Raw genomic sequence first — 17,066 nt, 5'->3', positions numbered from 1 at the left:
CCTTTCTCTAGAAGATCTTTGCAAAGGTCCTGAAGCCAAAAAAGATGTCACAAGCTTGGTAGCCAAGGCTGGGCTCTCTCAGAGTATATGATGCATTTATTAAACATATGACATAACGGTGCCAGTAATGGAAGGTACTAGCACGAGGAAGCAAGACAGTTCTGCTCTCAAGAAACTTGTATTCTAATGGGGGGGGGGAGACAATACCTCAAGGGGAGCTGAAAAGTGGGGGTCTTATCTATCTCTGCAGCGGAGTTGGTGTCCACCCACCTCTACTGTCTGTGACTTGAAGGATGCTGGGAAAGACTTGAAATTGTCTTTGGCAAAGGTCCCCCCATAGAGTCTGAAATTTACAAATTAGCCGTCCTCTGGGCTGAGGAATTGAAGCCCACCCCCACCAAATTAAAAATGGGAGGGGAAAGGCATTAAACCCAGGATCCCTAAATATTCTTTTTTGGTAGTAGTCGGGAACTACTTTTGATTTTCTTGGAGCCTTGAAATCATTGAAACTTGAGGGAAACAAAATTACAAGTAAGGGTAGACAATGTAGGCTGTTGCTTAGGGTGCAACAGAAAGGAAGGAGCAGCTAGGGGTACTTTTTAACATGACTTTTAATTGATGCACATATTATTAGTAACTAAATTACTTATCATAACTTATAGTCTAGTAAAGTTGTCTATATAATGAGAAAGGTGGAAACCTGGTAGAAAAGGTCTTATCTTAGACACCCCACTAGCTGTGTGACTCTGGGCGAGCTGTTTTCCCTCTCTGGACCATAATCTTCATCTGTAAAGTGAGGCGCTTAGATCTGCTGGCCTTGAAGGATTTTTGGATCATTATATTACTTTCAAGCTTTGTTTACACTTAGAGAATTTGTAAACACACCTCTCCCTTATTTGGTGACAAATTCACCCCCATGACATAGCCATGAAAGGGGCCCCATCTCCTCTCCCATTTTTCTTGTGTTTTGATTTTTATGCATTCATTTTGCATTCATGTGGGGTAAGGGGCTGGTCTAAACCCGTCCTTTATCTGACTGCTTTCCAGTTTTCCCAGAAATTTCTATCAGATAAGGAGCTCTTCCCTAGATAATTTATGTTTCCAGGTTTATTGAACTGGGCTATTGAGTTTAATGCTTCGTGATCCTTGTCTTTTCTCTTCTCTATTGATCATCTTTTCTAATTTTTAACCAGGATTAAATTGTTTTCATGATCCCACCTTTAGAACAGAGGCTTTAGTTTTGAAGGTCTATTCTGTGGGAGCTAGTTATTTTGAATGTAACAGACACCCAGAAGGTCAAGGGCCACATTTAAAGCACCACTTTCCTTTAGTTTTTTCACAGAAATTGAAAATGCTGAAGTCACATACTTTTAAAAACAAGAACATGAAACCTAACATTTTATTCAGTACTTCCATCAGTACTACAATTAAGTGGGAATATGCAAGAGTCAGTCAGTCAGTCAATAAATATTTATTAAGGGCTTGCTATGTGCCAGGCATTGTGCTAAATACTTGAGATGTAAATATGGAAAGGATAAAAAAAGATAGAGACAGGGAAAGAGATGAAGAGAGAGAAATGGATAAATGGTATAGAGAGCCATACATAAAAAGAAGGAATGAGACAGAGAAGAAACAGACAGAAAAGACTCTGAATGGGATCTGAGAAGAAGAACTCATGTTTATGCCTCCTGTTTATTTAGTTGCCTTGTTTATGGTGACCACAGATCACTACAGATGATAGAAATGGAGATCAGAGCTGAGACCATTGCTCATAGCTTTTTTCCTATTTAAAAATAATATATAAAAAGCTCAATCTAACAAACACAAAGTGGAGGAGGGTCATATATGCATAGTAGCACAGAAAAAGAGGGTTGTATCTGACGTTTGACTTCCTTTATGACTTAAAAAAATCTATATTTACAAATTCACCATGTCTCTTTCGGAGCTGTGCTATTCATCTGTTATTCTGATCTTCCTTCTGTTTCCTTCTTAGACCTTCAGAACAAGGATGGCCAACTTTCCCAACTGCTAGGTCCCAATGAATGCAAATAATGGTTTCCTGAAATGGCCACATTGTATTTCTGTAGGGTAAGACACTAAAAGGTAGCTCTGATGAGCCCTATCTCTACTCTTTAAATAGCAAATTTAATAATTAGAAGAAACATATGCCTGGCACAGAGCTCACACTTAATCAATGATTATAAATTGTTTGATTTTAGGTTTGAAATTTTGCTTATCTTTCCACAGTAGCCAACATTCAAATGGCAGCCCAAATTTAGCTATCATTGCTATGAAGACATTTTACTCTCTTGCTACTTGTTCATAGCCGCCTTGCATGTCTTTACATTGTAATACTATTTTATAGCTTTTGATGAAGATGATATTTTAGAGGAAAGCAGTGGAAAAGTCAAATGGAAATAGAGTCCCCTGGCCACATATTGACTTAGAAAACTACAAATGAACAGTATCTGTGTTTTGTAGTATTACCTATCTTGTTGAACATTTTCCACTTACTTTTTTTTTTTTGCCTTTTGGAGGGCAATTGGGGATAAGTAACTTGCTCAAGGTTACATGGCTAATTGTGTGTGTGTGTGTGTGTGTGTGTGTGTGTGTGTGTGTATGTGTCCAATTACTTTTTAAGATGGTTTGGAGCCAGCTTGATCTCTCTGATTTAAACCACAGCATATCCAAATATATGAAGCCCTAAATTCAGTTGGGTCTACCGAGAGCCTTTCCAAGAAAGATTGAAGCCCATTCACATGTATTGGCATTAATCAACAAACAATCATTTGTTAAAATCCTTCTGTGTGAAAACTGCTATGTTGGAGACCTTAGGTATAGATAAAGCAAGGCCCCTGTCATTGTGGAACTTATTTTATTATTTTTTGGAGGCTACTGGGATTAAGTGACTTACTCAGAGTCACATGGTTAGTAAGTGTCTAAGGCTAGATTTGAACTCAGGTCCTCCTGACTCCAGGGTTGGTGCTGTTATCCCTGCACCACCTAGCTGCCCCCATTGTGGAGTTTATGGTCCAGCAGAGAGATGAGTCAAACTCAGATCACTCTTGTATAAAATAATATACAATAGGTGCACCTGATACTGATAGAACAAATAACTATGTGAGGGGAAGATCAGGGAAATCTTCAAGGAGAAAGTGACATTTGAGTTCACTTTAAGACAGTGAAGAGGGCGAGGAAAACAGAGTGTAAAGAACAGCGTGGGTAAAGGAGGAAGGGTACAGACTACACCAGGAGCCAGAGAGTAGTGTGTTTTTTGGTTGATGGCCAGAGGGAGTAAGAGGAGATAAAACTGGGAAGGCAAGGAAATGCTGGGGGCAGAAACCAGACAGCAGTGAATGGGAAAGAAAACGTGTGGTGCTGAAGGGGAGGTGGCCAGGGTGGGTGGCTAAAAGTTTAAGAGCTAAAGGGAAGAGAGACGTAGAACGCTAACTTGAGGAGATAGCAGTGTTGAGAGAAGGGTTTGTCTCTCCATCTCACCCCAAGAACAGAGGATCCCTGCGTATGTTGGCAAGCTGCCAGCTGACAGGGAGAAATTGAAAGTGAAAGAGGAAAAGATTGATGGCCAAGCTTTGGGTTGAGACTGGCGGAGAAGGGATAAAGAATGTGAGTAGCAGAATCATCTTCATCGAGAAGAGTTACCTCCTTCCTGGAGGCTGGAGCAAAGGAGGAGAGGATGGGGGGAAACAGAGGATTGATTATGAGATGCGGAATAGGGGAGATGAGGAGCTTTACAAAAGGTGACTTTTCTTAGGATTGGGGCCAACTGAGTATGTTTGTAGGAAAGTGTCCAAAAATGCATCAGGGGGCAAGTGGGTGGGTTACTGCTGCAAAGAAGGTCTTAGGGAAGATGCTGGAGAAGTAGGGCTTCATCTCCCCTCTGAGCCTAGAAGGTGCTACAATAGAGTTCACTCTCATCACACCAGTTTCCTCTGCTTTTGAGTTCTCTTCAGCAGAACAAAGAATGAAAGCCCCCATTTGGCACCAATATTTCTCTCGTGGCTCCCCTCTATGTTTCCTCCTGTGCTGTGAATGGAAGTTCAATACAACCATGTTTGTCCCTCCCCCAAATTCTGATCTCTGCAAAGACACTGTCAAACCTACTGGGATAGTCAGTGCAACCCCACAGATGCCAGACAGAAACAGCTGGAGATTCTCATCACCTGACAACCTTCCCTCACCCTCTACCCAGTGAAGGCAGCTAACCTCTAAGAAGCAACAGCAGCCTCCCTGTCCCTTCCTGGTGATGCCCAAGAGGCAGGATTTGAACCCATACCTATGCAAACCTTATTCAAAATTTCCTTAGAACACAGGAGATTTAGTGTAGTGAGAGTGAGTTTACTGAATCTGGCCTTACAAAGGTGTGGGTGCAAATCCTGCCTCTGAGCCCAACCACTCATGTGACCATGGGCAAGAGACACAAACTGAACCTCAGCTTACTTATCTACAAAATGGCCATAATGATGTCTATATTATTCAAACATATTAATTAAATGCCTACTAGGTGCCAGGAATTGTACTAGACTCTGGGACCAAAGTGACAAAACCCAACATGGTCCCTGCTCTGAAGCAGCTGATAACCACCCAAGTGCCACTGGCTTATAGTTCCTGAAACATGATGTTCATTCTCCCAACTTCATACTTTTTTTACTCTCTCTCCCATGCTGGGAAGGCTCTTCTTCCTCCTGACCATGACCATGACCATGACCTGGTTTCCTTAAAATTCTGCTCAAATCTTACTTTCTACAGGTCTTGTCTTCCTCCCTCACTGCTTTAGAAATGTAAACACACATCTATGTCTATCTACCATCTCTGTTTCTGTCTCTCTCCATCCATCCATTCATCATCTATAGTTTGTATGTAGTTATTTGCATGTTGTTTCCCCATTAGCATGTGAGCTCCTTGAAGGCAGGTGGTGTTAATTGGATCATTACATGAAAATTAAGTGGTCATTCAACCTTTGCTTGAAGACCACTAGCAAGGAGGGTGGGTGGGAGAACAGGTGGCTCCTGACTGTAAAAAGCATCCTTTGTAATGTACGAATTCCACTTATAACATCCCCAGGTGGTCACAATGGTCTTCATTTGAGCACTTCTGGGAGCGTTAACAACTCTACATTGGACAGCTCATTATTTTTTGGACAGCATCAATCACTGGAAAAGGAGTGGCTACGTGGCACAGTGGATACAGTGCCGGGCTTAAAGTGAGGAAGACCTGAGTTCAAATGTGACTTCAGACACTTACTAGCTATGTGACCTTGAGCAAGTAACTTAACCCTGTTTGCCTCAGTTTCCATGTCTGTATAATGAGCAAACTACTTCAGTATCTTTTGCCAAGAAACCCCCAAATGGGATCACAAAGAGTCAGACATGACTAAAACAGCTGAACAACAACAATCACCATGGTCTAGCAGATGGAGAACTAGCTGTGTATTCAGGAAGACTCTCTTCATCTCCCCCCCACCCCCAATTCTCCCCACCTTAGCTTCACAGCCCAGCCCAAGTCCTACTGCCTCCATGAAGCCTTCTCTGACAATTTTGACCTAACACTATTTTCTCTCTACTGTGATCTCTTGCAATCTATGCCACATGATTTAACTTAATTTATGTATGATCTTGAGAAATAGTGTGGCCTCTTGGTTAGAGGACTGAGCCCGGAGCCAGTAAGATCTGGACTCACGTGCTGCCTCTGAGACATCCTTGATCTGATCCTCTCTTGTCTTCTTCAGAACATTTCTCCCACAGGTTCTTTAAATAGCAAGCTCTCCTCTATTGGCTCCTTCCCTTCATGCTTATAAACATGTCCAAGTTTCCCTAATTCTTAACAAATCCTTCCTAGCTCCCACCATACACACTAGCTATTGTCTTTTATACCCTCTGTCTGTCTCCTCTCTCTCTCCATCTCTCTTGGCCCTCATCTCTCATTTCTTTCTCTCTCCTCTCTTTCTCTGTCTCCACCTGTTTCTCTCGCTTTCTCCTCAAAAAAGCCACCTACCATCAGTGCATCCACTGACTCCCATTTTAGTTCTCTGCAGTCTGGCATCTCTCCTCATCTTTCCACTGAAACTGTTCCCTCTAAAGTTACTAACAATTTCTTCATTTCCTTTTCCTTTCTGTAGCCTTGGACACTTACAAGCTTCCTTTCCTCCTTGATACTCCAACCTGACCGATTGCCCCTTCTCAGTTTTTTTTTTTTTCTGGATAGTCATCCAAATTTTGCTCATTAACTGGGGATATCTGCCAAGGTTCTGTTCTGGGCCCAATTCTTGTCTCTGTCTATACTATCCCATTTAGGGATCTCATCAGCTCTCATGGATTAAAAGTTGTCATCTCTATGCAGATCCTTCCCAGACCTATATGTCTAGCACTAACCTCTCTCCCAGATTCTAGTCCTATATCAATCACCAACTGCCTATAGGAATCTCAGAGAAGATATCCAGTAAATCTCTCAAATTCAACATGTCCTCAAATGTGATGTTTTCATCTTTCTGGTTCTTAATATGGCATTTCCCTCCACTAACTCTAAGTTAGTCTTCCTGGACCTCAGCTCACGCAGCATTTCCTGCAGGAGACATCTTGGTTCCCTCAGCTGCCTTCCTCTCTGAGCTTCCGTTCATCCAGCATGGATCTTGTTTGCATCTAGCGATTTATACGTGTGTTTTCTTCTCTGTTAGAAAGTAAGCTTACTGAGGGCAGGCCTGTTTCTGCTTTTTCTTTGTCTGCTCAGCACTTAATAGTTTCTGGCACATAATATGTGCATATTGATTGATTGATGCTGGCTGCGTGGCTCTGAGAAAGTCACTTAACTTTTCAGTGTCTTAATAATAATAATAAACATTTATATAGTGCCTCCCAAGTGTCCAGCACTGTGCTAAGCCCTTTACAAATACTATCTTATCTTCACAACAACTCCGGGAGATAAGTGGTATAATTATCCTCATTTTACAGATCAGGAAACTGAGGCAGGCAGCAGTCCAGTGACTTGTCCAGGGTCACATAGCCAGTCAGTAAGTGTGTGAGGCCGAATTTGAACTCAGGTCTTCCTGCTTCGAGGCTTAGCACTCCGACCATTGTGCCACCTACCTGCCCCTGGCAGTGTTCTCAGACTACATTGTAGAAATGGTGTCCATATATACTGGCAGAGGGAGTTTTATCACCCAGGGGTTCCCCATATCATTGCAGCCTACAGATGAGCTTGTATTATTTTCTAATTTTTTAAATGTGTTGGTCTTTCTGGATTTGCTAATTGATAACCCCAGGTTGAATGAAATTTGTAATCATCCCTTGCAGTCCCTGCAGACCAGCTGGGAGCATTGGGTCCAAAGTTAGGACTAGCAACACGGCTGGCCAAGGACCAGCTGAGATCTTCCACTGCCCGTTGGACTTGTGACCCTCTATGGTCTCGGGGACCTGGGTCTCATTCATCTTGGTGTTAGAATGGCCTCTTGCATTTATGTCACACTTCAGAGTCTGTGAAGCATTTTCCTCCCCCCAGCCCCATGGAGGGTAATTGGGATTTTCAGATAGGGATCGGAGCTGTGAATGGCATGGTGAACTCCCAGGTGAGGAGCCCTCTTCACCAACACAGGTCAGCACCTTCTCTGTAACAGAGAGAGTTGCTTGGGTTACTGAGAAGGGAAGTGATGTACCCAAGGTTATCGAGCCAGCATGTGTCAGAGGTGGGATCCAAACCCAGGAATTCCCACTGCCATGAGCACTATACTCCTTTTTATAGACCAGGAGACTGAGGTTTCAAGAGATGAGTGGTTACACGGCTAAATGGCAGGTGTCAAGCCCAGGGTCCTGTATGCTGGCCATGCCCCCTCTCTAGCACCCAGCACAGTGACTTGCACACAGTAGATGCTCAACAAATTAAACAAATTCAGTTTAATTTACCAAGTATTTATCATGCCCCTACTACTACCAACAGCTAATATTTATATAGCACTTTAAGGTTTGCAAAGCCCTTTACAAATGTCCTCTCATTTCAGCCTCACAACAGTTCTGTGAGGTAGGTATCATTATCAACCCCATGTCATAGATGGAAGCAAACAGATGTTAAGGGACTTGCCCAGGGTCACACAGCTAATGTCTGAGGCAGGATTTGAGCTTAGGTCGCCCTGACTCTGGGACAAGTGCTCTAACCACCACACACAAGGATCAAAAAGCAGAGTCTCTGTCCATACAGATCATAAACATAACAAATGTGCTTTTGATGAGGGCATTGGGGGGATACCGCCATGGTGGAGCAAGGCAGCTTATCCACCAAGGCTGGGCCAGTACCCAGCCAGGTCACTGGATGGAATATAGGAACTCAGGTTTCTATTTCACAATAGCCCCATCGTCCTTTGGACTGATATCAATTCAATTCAGCGAACATTCAATTCAGTGTTGAGATGAGACAGACCCTTCCCCAGGAGAAACCAGAGGCTTAAGATGTGAATTCAGATCACTGAAATATAAAGAATGACTTACAAGAGTCATCAAAGGACATCCTGCTTTAATGGCAACACGATCCTTGTCTACCCCATCACCCTTCATAAAGGAATAGCGTCAGTCCATCATCAATAGGGTATGTGCTTAGAGGCCTATGTCCAGTTGGAGGGTGGGCTCTCATGGACCCACCATCATGTCCACGCAGGACCTTTAGTGACCAAGGGCTATGTGCAGCAGCAATGAGGGCTGCCTGAGCTAACCAGCTGTAAAGGACTCTACAGAGTTCCCATTCCAGGCACAGTGACTTTGTGTGGGCAACAGCTTGGCCTAGACCAGAGGAACTGGGACTGGCCCATTAGGCTGTCTCTTGGCTCTCACACACAGAATACCCAGCCAAGAGTTTCTCAGCAGGAAATAACTATTCAACAGGCAAATAGATGAGTATTCTGTAGCTTCACGATAAACATCAGTCCAAGGAAGGTATCATGTCTGCCCTGACCATCACTCCCTTCAATCTACCTGGTCTGGCATTCAAGGTCCTCTAAGATTTGACCCTCATCTCATATTATTTCACCTATCCCTTTCTTGCTATTCCTTTCTACTGACCCTTTTCCTTCAGCCAAAATAGTCTATTCACTGTTCAAGTAAACCCTCCTCCAAGTCCTTATTCACATTAGCTGGGATGCCCTTGAATCTTTTTTCATCCACAGGATTCTAGGTCCAAGATACAAGTCAGAAAATGAAGAAATCTTAAAGGTTCCATATACTCAGATTTTACTGATAAGGAAACTGAGGTCCAGAGAGCAAGTTATCCATCCAGCATCTGTCATATAGGTAAGGCGGGATTTAATCCTAGGGTCTTCTGACTTCACACCCTGCACTGCTCCACCCTGCCTCCAAATACCAGTCATTATCCAAAGTCTGGATCAGGTGCCACATTTTCCATCCAGTCTTTTCTGATCCCTCTAGTGCATGGAGTTTTTCCTCTCTCTCTCCTCTGAGATTCTTTCTATGACATGGATTATCTTCTTCATTTAAGCACATGCTGCCTCATGACACCCCTTGAATTGTGAGCTAACTTTTTACATATCTTAAGAGGAAAGACAGAGTCAAAGAAAATGTCAAAATCCATGCCAAACTAAGAAAAAAGACAAAGAACAAACTGCAAACAACAACAGAAACTCCATGCTGACCTGTTAAATATTATTGTTGTTATAAAGTGGAAATGGATAAAGGAGAAGACATTGACACAGTCTCCCACCATTTTCTACTGAAGTTTATCCCATGTAAAGCAAAGATCACAATAGGAGTCCAAAGGCTTCCTCCTCAGCAAATGTTTGAACTCTTGCCAAGTAAAGAGACTTGACCCTAAGGGGAAACACTAAGTTAGACTATAAACTCATCTGCAAAATGTTTCAGAGAATAGTGGAAGATTGTGAGTAGTATCTCATTAAAAAAAAAAAGCATGTTGGATAGGAGAGTGAGTCAGCTTGAAACCCTAATAATCCCAGAACATTTAGAGAGGAAACTTGGAAGGAAGACAACAACCCAAGATGGAATATTTCTGTGCCAGCATTTGTGTAGTGATCTTTGAGTGGCACTGACTATTTTGACTCCATTTTTTTGTCACGCTATATAATAAAGTGTAAAAGACAGTTGGGAAAATGAAGTTGGGGAGAGCATCTGGACTTGACCAAGTATATGTAGAAAAAACTCATTCTGGGGTGTCTGTGACAATTTGGAAAACACTGAGGCACTTAGTCTCAAAATATCTCAAAGACAGGAAGACTAGAAATAATCACAGATGGTATTATCACCAACAAAAAGTAATTGAGGGGACTCTAACAACTCCTGACTCATGTGTTCTATTTTCTCAGCTCTAGAATGTCTTTATAAACATTTAAGAAGGAAAGAGTATAAGCACCTATTATGTGCCAGGCACTGAGTTAAGCCTTTTACAAATATCACCTCATTTGATCCTCACAACTTTGGGAGGTAGCTGCTGTTTTTATACCCATTTTACACTGAAGAAAATGAGACAGACAGAGGTTAAGTGAATTGCCCAGAGTCCCGCAGCTAGTAAGTGAGGCTATATTTGAACTCAGATCTTGACTTCGGGCTCAGTGCTCTATCTATCCACTGTATTCACCTAGTTACTTAAGAATCAATACACATATCAAGAATGTTCTTAATGAAACTAAAGAAAGGAGCAGGTGGGTTTGGCATTGGATTCTGCTGTAGCAGATGGCATCTTCAGAGTCACACAGTTGCCTACGAGATTTATAGAATACAGGATCCTATTGCATTTTATTGTTGTTGATTTAAAAAAAAATGGACTCAGTAGATCAAAATGATGTCTTAAAGACTGTTCTTCCATGTTGCTGTTCAGTCATTTCAGTCATGTCTGACTCTTCATGTCCCTATTTGGGGTTTTATTGGCAAAGATACTAGAGTGGTTGGCCATTTCTTTCTCAAGCTCATTTTATAGATGAGGCAAACAAGGTTAAGTGACTTTCCCAGGGTCACACAGCTAATAAATGTCCAAGGCTAGGTTTAAACTCACAAAGATGAGTTTTCCTGACTCCAGGCCCAGTTCTCTCTCCATTGTGCCACCTAGTTGCCCCCATTCCTTCCTTAAAAATCATATATATGTATATAAATGCACACATAAGATATATATGTATATACACATATACACTCATACACACACACACACACACACATATATATATATATATATATATAAAGATTACTTAAGATTTCTTGATAAAGAAAGAACTTTGTTCACTAATAAATGGATTATTAGTACCAAGAGGGGCATAGAAAAGGGAAATGTCTGCTTGCCAAACAGTCCCAACTGATTCTACCTCTGAAATCTCTCTCAGAGATGTTTCCTCCTCTCTAGCCCAGCTGCGGCACACTGGCCCCCACATTGACTGCTGCCATAAGTTCCCACAAGCCCTACTTGCCTCCTTTCTCACCCCACTCTCTTCCATCCTTCAAACCAGGACTAGCCAGCTTAATCTTCCTTTTTTAATCCAATAACAAACCCTTATTAATCACCTCAGTGCCAGGTGCTGTGCTGAGTGTTGGGAGATTAAAAAGAACACCTGCCCTCAAGAAGCTCACCTTCAACTGAGCAGTCACAGGAGCAGAGACAAAATCAATACAAAACAAATTAATTGGGGGATAAGAAAAGACCCTGGTGACTCTGCCAAGCAGGAAAGGCCCCGGGTAGTAGGTAGAGCTTGAGTACAGTTGGAGGCAGCTAGGGATTCCGGAAGAAAGAGGTGAGAAGGTGAGCTTTCCAGGGATGTACACGAAGTCGGGAGAAGAATGGCATTTATGGGCAATGAGCAGGACAATTATTTGCATTAATTGGGAGCTAACTATTGTTTGGTTGGTGAGATCATTGGTGTGAAACTCAAAAAGTAACAGGGCCACTAAACTATAAGGATCCCTGTGACCAGCATATTGACTTAGAAAACCATGTGTTAACATTACCTGTTTTATTGTATTAACATTTTGTTGAATTTTTTTCAATGGAATTTAAGGTGAGGGTTAGTAGAGCATAGGGTTCCTAAAAGAACAGTGGAAAGAGGGGCTGTAAATGCCAGGCTGAGGACTTTGTTTTGTCCCAGAGGTCAGCAGGGAATCACTGGAGAGCTTGAGGACAATGACTTGGGCAGACCTCTGCTTTAGGACCATCAGTTTCGAAATGTAAGAGATGGGGGAAAGAAGTGCCCCTTCTGCACAAGTGTGTGGTGTGGGTTGGAAAGGGGAGTGACTAGAAATGGGGCATCCAGTTAGGAGGGGAGACCATTGCAATGGTCAAGGCAGGAGGTGACAGGGGCCCAGACTAAGGGGATGGCTGTGCGAGGGGAGCGAAGGGGCTGAAGGAGAAAGATTCAGAGAAAGAGAGAGAGAGGTGACTCAGGTCTTGAAGTGGGGACCATGAAAGACAGTGGTGCCTTTCCTTCAGGAGGGATGAGTTTAGGTGGGGATCCTCCTGAAATTCATGGAATCATATATAGAGACCTGGAAGGGTCATTGGGGGCTGTCAGATCCATCCTCCTCATTTAACAGATCAGGAAACTGAGGCTCAAAGGAGCTTGCTCAGGGTCAAACACTAGCATATGATGTGGGATTCTCACCCTAGTCTTCCTGATTTTAGGTTCAGGGCTCTGCCCACTCTTCTAACCCCAAGATTCTCCCAAATCTTTGAATATGTCGTATCTTCAACTAGAGTATAAGCTCACGAAGGCAGGAAAGTATCTTACTTAAACTTTATCAGACCACCCCCTTCCTCTGTGGCTAGTCCTTCAGGTGAGGTCATTAATGCCCCAGAGACACTTCTACCACCCACATGTGTACAAGAGACAGAGTTAATAAAAGTCTGTCTTATTAACTGCCTGACCTCATGGCATCGATCGAGCTAGAAATGGCATCTGTGCACACAGCTCCCTTTGTGTGGGCAGAGAAGAGCCTGAGCTGAGCTCAAAAAGCCATTTAAATCCGTCCTGGGCAAGAGTGACTCCTTCTCCCGAGGACTGAAGCTCCCCCCAGACTAATAACCCCTTGCAAAATGTGGCCCAGGGAAAAATTCCTTACGGATTTTGGATTTTCACTTTGTTTGTTAATCTCATAATTCAATAAAGCAAGCACTCCTTGTGGCCATTTTAATACTTTTATTAAATGTTTTGCTTCCCTCCCTGAGGTTTGGGAATAGCAGGGCACATTAACTCTTTGTCTGGCTAACACGGATAGGATGGGGGAGCAGTGGGAATGTCCCCTCCCTGGAAGGGTGGGCTGCCCCCAGCCTATTTTCCTCATTCCCCAAACTCTCCACTCCAGCTCCGAATGCTTGTTGGTTCTTAGATGTGGTCACCTTCATGGAGAGCTGACTTCCCTGAGAAAATCCTGTGGGTCTTTCTTCAGTCAACTTCAATTCCCCAAATCTCAGAGAAGTTCCTCCCTCACCATTTCTCACCTGGTCTAGCATCATATCCTTCTATTTGGTCTCCCAAGCAGGATTCCAGTTACTCAGAGTAATTCAACCGTTGGACATGGGTTTTTGCTGCCAAGATGTCATTGCTGATGAGGGATGGAAAGAAAACCTCTCCTCCCCGTCCTCTTTTGCTAACAGGCACAAGCAAGCCCTGAAGAGCTGGGGTCTTTCTCCATGAATGCCTTTCTTCTTGACAATTTACCGTGGGCTCACTTTGCATTTGGTCTATGCCACAAATGGTGGGGCTAAGGGTTTTATTTAATCCTCACTGCATTCATCCAACAGTCAATACCCTGGCACAAACTGCACATGGTCAGAACTTTCAAAGAATAAATAGAGTAAGTGTGGAAAGGCACCTACTATGTGCCTTTGTGAAGTACTGTGCTAGGCACTTTCTATATTATCTCATTTGATCCCCACAATAATCCTCACAAAAGATTATTATGAGTGTTATTATTATTATCTCCTTTTTTGAGTTGAGCTGAGGCAACAGAAATGAAATGATTTCCCCAAGGTCATAGAGCTACTAAGTGTTTGAGGTCAGATTTGAACTCAGGTCTTTCTGACTCAACATCCAGTGCTCTACCCACTGCACTGCTAGGTAGAAGATACTTCAGTCTCTTACATCTCACTAGCTCTGGGCCATGCTATAATCTCATCAATCTAAAGACAGACTCAGGGGATCCCTGATCGGCTGTGCTATGCTCCCCTTGACCATATATATACCTTAAGGTGAGAGGCAGAGTTGTTAAAAATTATTTCCTTATGGAATAATAATAATAAGCCCTTTTACATGGTGCCTCAAGGTTTGCAAAGTCTTTCACACTCATGATCTCAGCTACAGCTGGCAGTCACCCTATGGTGAAAATGCTAGAGCTGCTGCTGTCCTCATTTTAGGGAGGAGGAAACGGAGGCGCATGGAGGTCAGGTGAGTAGCCTGAAGTTATCCACCTACTCTCAGATAGTGAGAACCTGCACCTGCCTCCTGAAGCCTCCCTCCTGGCCCTCAGGCTGCCCCCTGGGATGGAGAAGAGTGAATGGCCCATTAGGTGTCAGAGGTGTACCCTGAGTCCAGAGCTTCCAGGGTCCAAGGCCAGCTCTCCATTCACTTATACCATGGAGCCTCTCACTAATTAATGCCTGGTGGTTTCTTGATTAGAGCAGTCTAAGATCATGTTAACTTTTTCAGCTGGTAAGTGTCTCTGCTGGGTCTTATTGAGAACTCCCCCAGCTGGCTGGTGGCGGATGCAGGATTTTTTATTTGAAACACATTAGGTTCCAAGTTTCTTTGCACAGTACAGGGGTTGGGTCTTAACCTGAGGTCTGTGATTTTGTTTTTCAGATACTTTGTTAAACTGTATTCTACCATAATTGGTGTTCTTGATAATCCTATAGCTTTGTTTTTGTGCATTGAAGCTCAAGATTCCCAGCTGGGGTCCATAGACGTCACCAGCCTGATGGTTGAAAGGGTCCAGGCACAAGAAAAGGCAGAGTCCTGCCCTTATGCATCAGCTCTCCTGAAACAACCATTCCCCAGTCTTGGATTACTCTCCTTCCTTACCTCTGCCTCTTGGAACCCTTGGCCTCTTTTGAGATTCGGCTCAAGCACCAGCTTCTCCTGGTTCCCTAGGCTGCTTGTACCTTCCCACACAAGGTGACCTTGTGTCTGCTTTGTATCCATCTTGTATCTATCTATCTATGTCCATGTTGCCTCCTTTGATAGAATGTAAGGAACTTGAGGGCAAGAACTGATGCATTTTTGTCTTTGCAGGGTCATATCTAGCACAGTGCCTGGCACATAGTGAGAAGTGAATAAATGCATGTCAGTAGACTTACAAAAGAAGGTAACATTTGAGGTAGGCTAAGGATGGGTAGGACTTTAGTAGTTGAGGATGGGTAGGGGGAACATTCCTGCCCCAGGAAGTGGTGTGAGCAAAGATACAGAGGTGGGAAAATAGCAGGGTATAGTCAGGGGGAAAGGAGTAGCCCAGCCTCCAAGTAGCAATGTCCTTGAGTTAGCTGGAAGGAAGAATGGTGGGGAGAGAAGTAGGAACTAAGATGTATGGAGATTGCTCTTCCTTCTGCCTTATCCTCTTACCCTCACCCAGACCCTCAAACTGATCTAGTCTCTTTTCCCCTCACCTGTGCCTAGGCTTCAGAATCAACCGTTTCCCTTCAACTCCCTCAAGGCTCCCTCCTCATTCCAAGCCACAACCAGATTTATATTCCTTACCAAAGATCTGGTCAGTCTTTTCATCTTCTCAAAGTCCTCCAGAGACTTCTTGTTGTCAGAGGGAAAGTTCATACTCCTTGCCTGACATTCAGGGCTCTCCGAATTTCTCTCTCTCACCCCTCTATGTCTCCTGCCAAACGTGTCCCTTAAGTATGTCTTGGACCTTCCTGTCTCTATGTCCCTCTTCAGGTTGCTCCATGTGCCTAGAAGGGCTCCTTCCTCCCATTTATCTGCTGAAATCCAACCTGTCCTTTAAAGTTGAATTTCCTCCATGAAGCTTTCCTTTCCAACCCCACCTAAGTCGATGTTGTCCTGTCCCCCTTCAGATCTCATATAGTGCTTTCCCTAGCTGTTGGACTTCTTTGCGATCTGCAGATCTCCTCTTGCTCAATCCTCTCTTATCTCTAGGTGTCTAGGACACCCTTATCTCCTGGTTCTCCCCCTCCCTCTATGACTGCTTCTCAGTTTCCTTAGCTAGATCTTCAGCTAACTGTGGGTATCCCCCAAGGCTCTGCCTTATGCCCTCTTCTCTTCTTCCTTCCTATCTCACTTTGTGACCTCGTCAGCTTCCAGGGATTCAATTAGATCCTCTATGCAGATGATTCCCAGATCCAAATATCAAGCTCTAGTCTTCTTCTAGTTAAGTATTTATTAAGTGTTTATTATGTGCCACACACTGTGCTGAATGTTCCGATTTCAACTCACCAGCTAACTCCTGGATATCTTGAATCAGATGTCTGTAACATCTCAAACTCACTATGTTCAAAGTAGAACTCATTAACATTGCCGCCAACTTGTCTTCTCCCTTTAACTTCCCTATTACTATTCCGGGCACCATCTTCCTCATCTTTCTCCTCCTCCTCCTCCTCCCCCCTCCCCCAGGCTCACCACCTTGATGCAACCCTCTACCTTCCTTACTTTCATTAAACCCATGTGGCAGATCTCTTGCCAGGTCATTTCTTGGTTCACATCTCTACTGTAATTCCCCTTCTCTTCACTTTCAATGCCCCCACCCTAGTTCAGGTCATTGTCTCCTCTAACCTCAGCTATTGAAAGTCACTTAATTGGTCTTCCTGCCAAGTCTCTAATCCTTCTTCCATTCAGCTGCCAAAGCAATCTTCCTCCCCATTCAATAAATTCCAGCAGTTCCCTATTATTCTCAAGGTCTCCAAGTCCCCAGTTTGACTTTTAAAGCTCTACACAACCTAACCCCCTCCTATCTTTCCTGTGTTCTTACACCTCAGTCCCCCCCTTTCCCACTCCCTCCCCAGCACCCTGGACAGCTGCTCTGGTCTGCTCATTGTCCTGTGCTCAGGACGGCAGACTTCCTATCTCCTTGGCTTTGTGTGTTCCCCGTGCCTGGAATGCTCTC

The 17,066-nt window shown here is 43.5% G+C and overlaps 1 protein-coding gene across 1 annotated transcript in view; it reads right to left on the bottom strand.

The window, feature by feature from the left end:
• SLC4A5 (solute carrier family 4 member 5) overlaps positions 1-17,066 on the bottom strand; it is a 107,902-nt gene that overhangs the window by 57,544 nt on the left and 33,292 nt on the right. The window lies entirely within an intron of this gene.

Source organism: Petaurus breviceps, unplaced genomic scaffold, assembly GCF_028583685.1.
Source record: "Petaurus breviceps papuanus isolate PSGF00001 unplaced genomic scaffold, PetGlider_PUasm1.0 556, whole genome shotgun sequence".
NCBI lineage: Eukaryota > Metazoa > Chordata > Mammalia > Diprotodontia > Petauridae > Petaurus > Petaurus breviceps.
The sequence above is the reverse complement of the archived record's forward strand: the minus strand, read 5'-3'. Positions and strand labels throughout refer to the sequence as shown.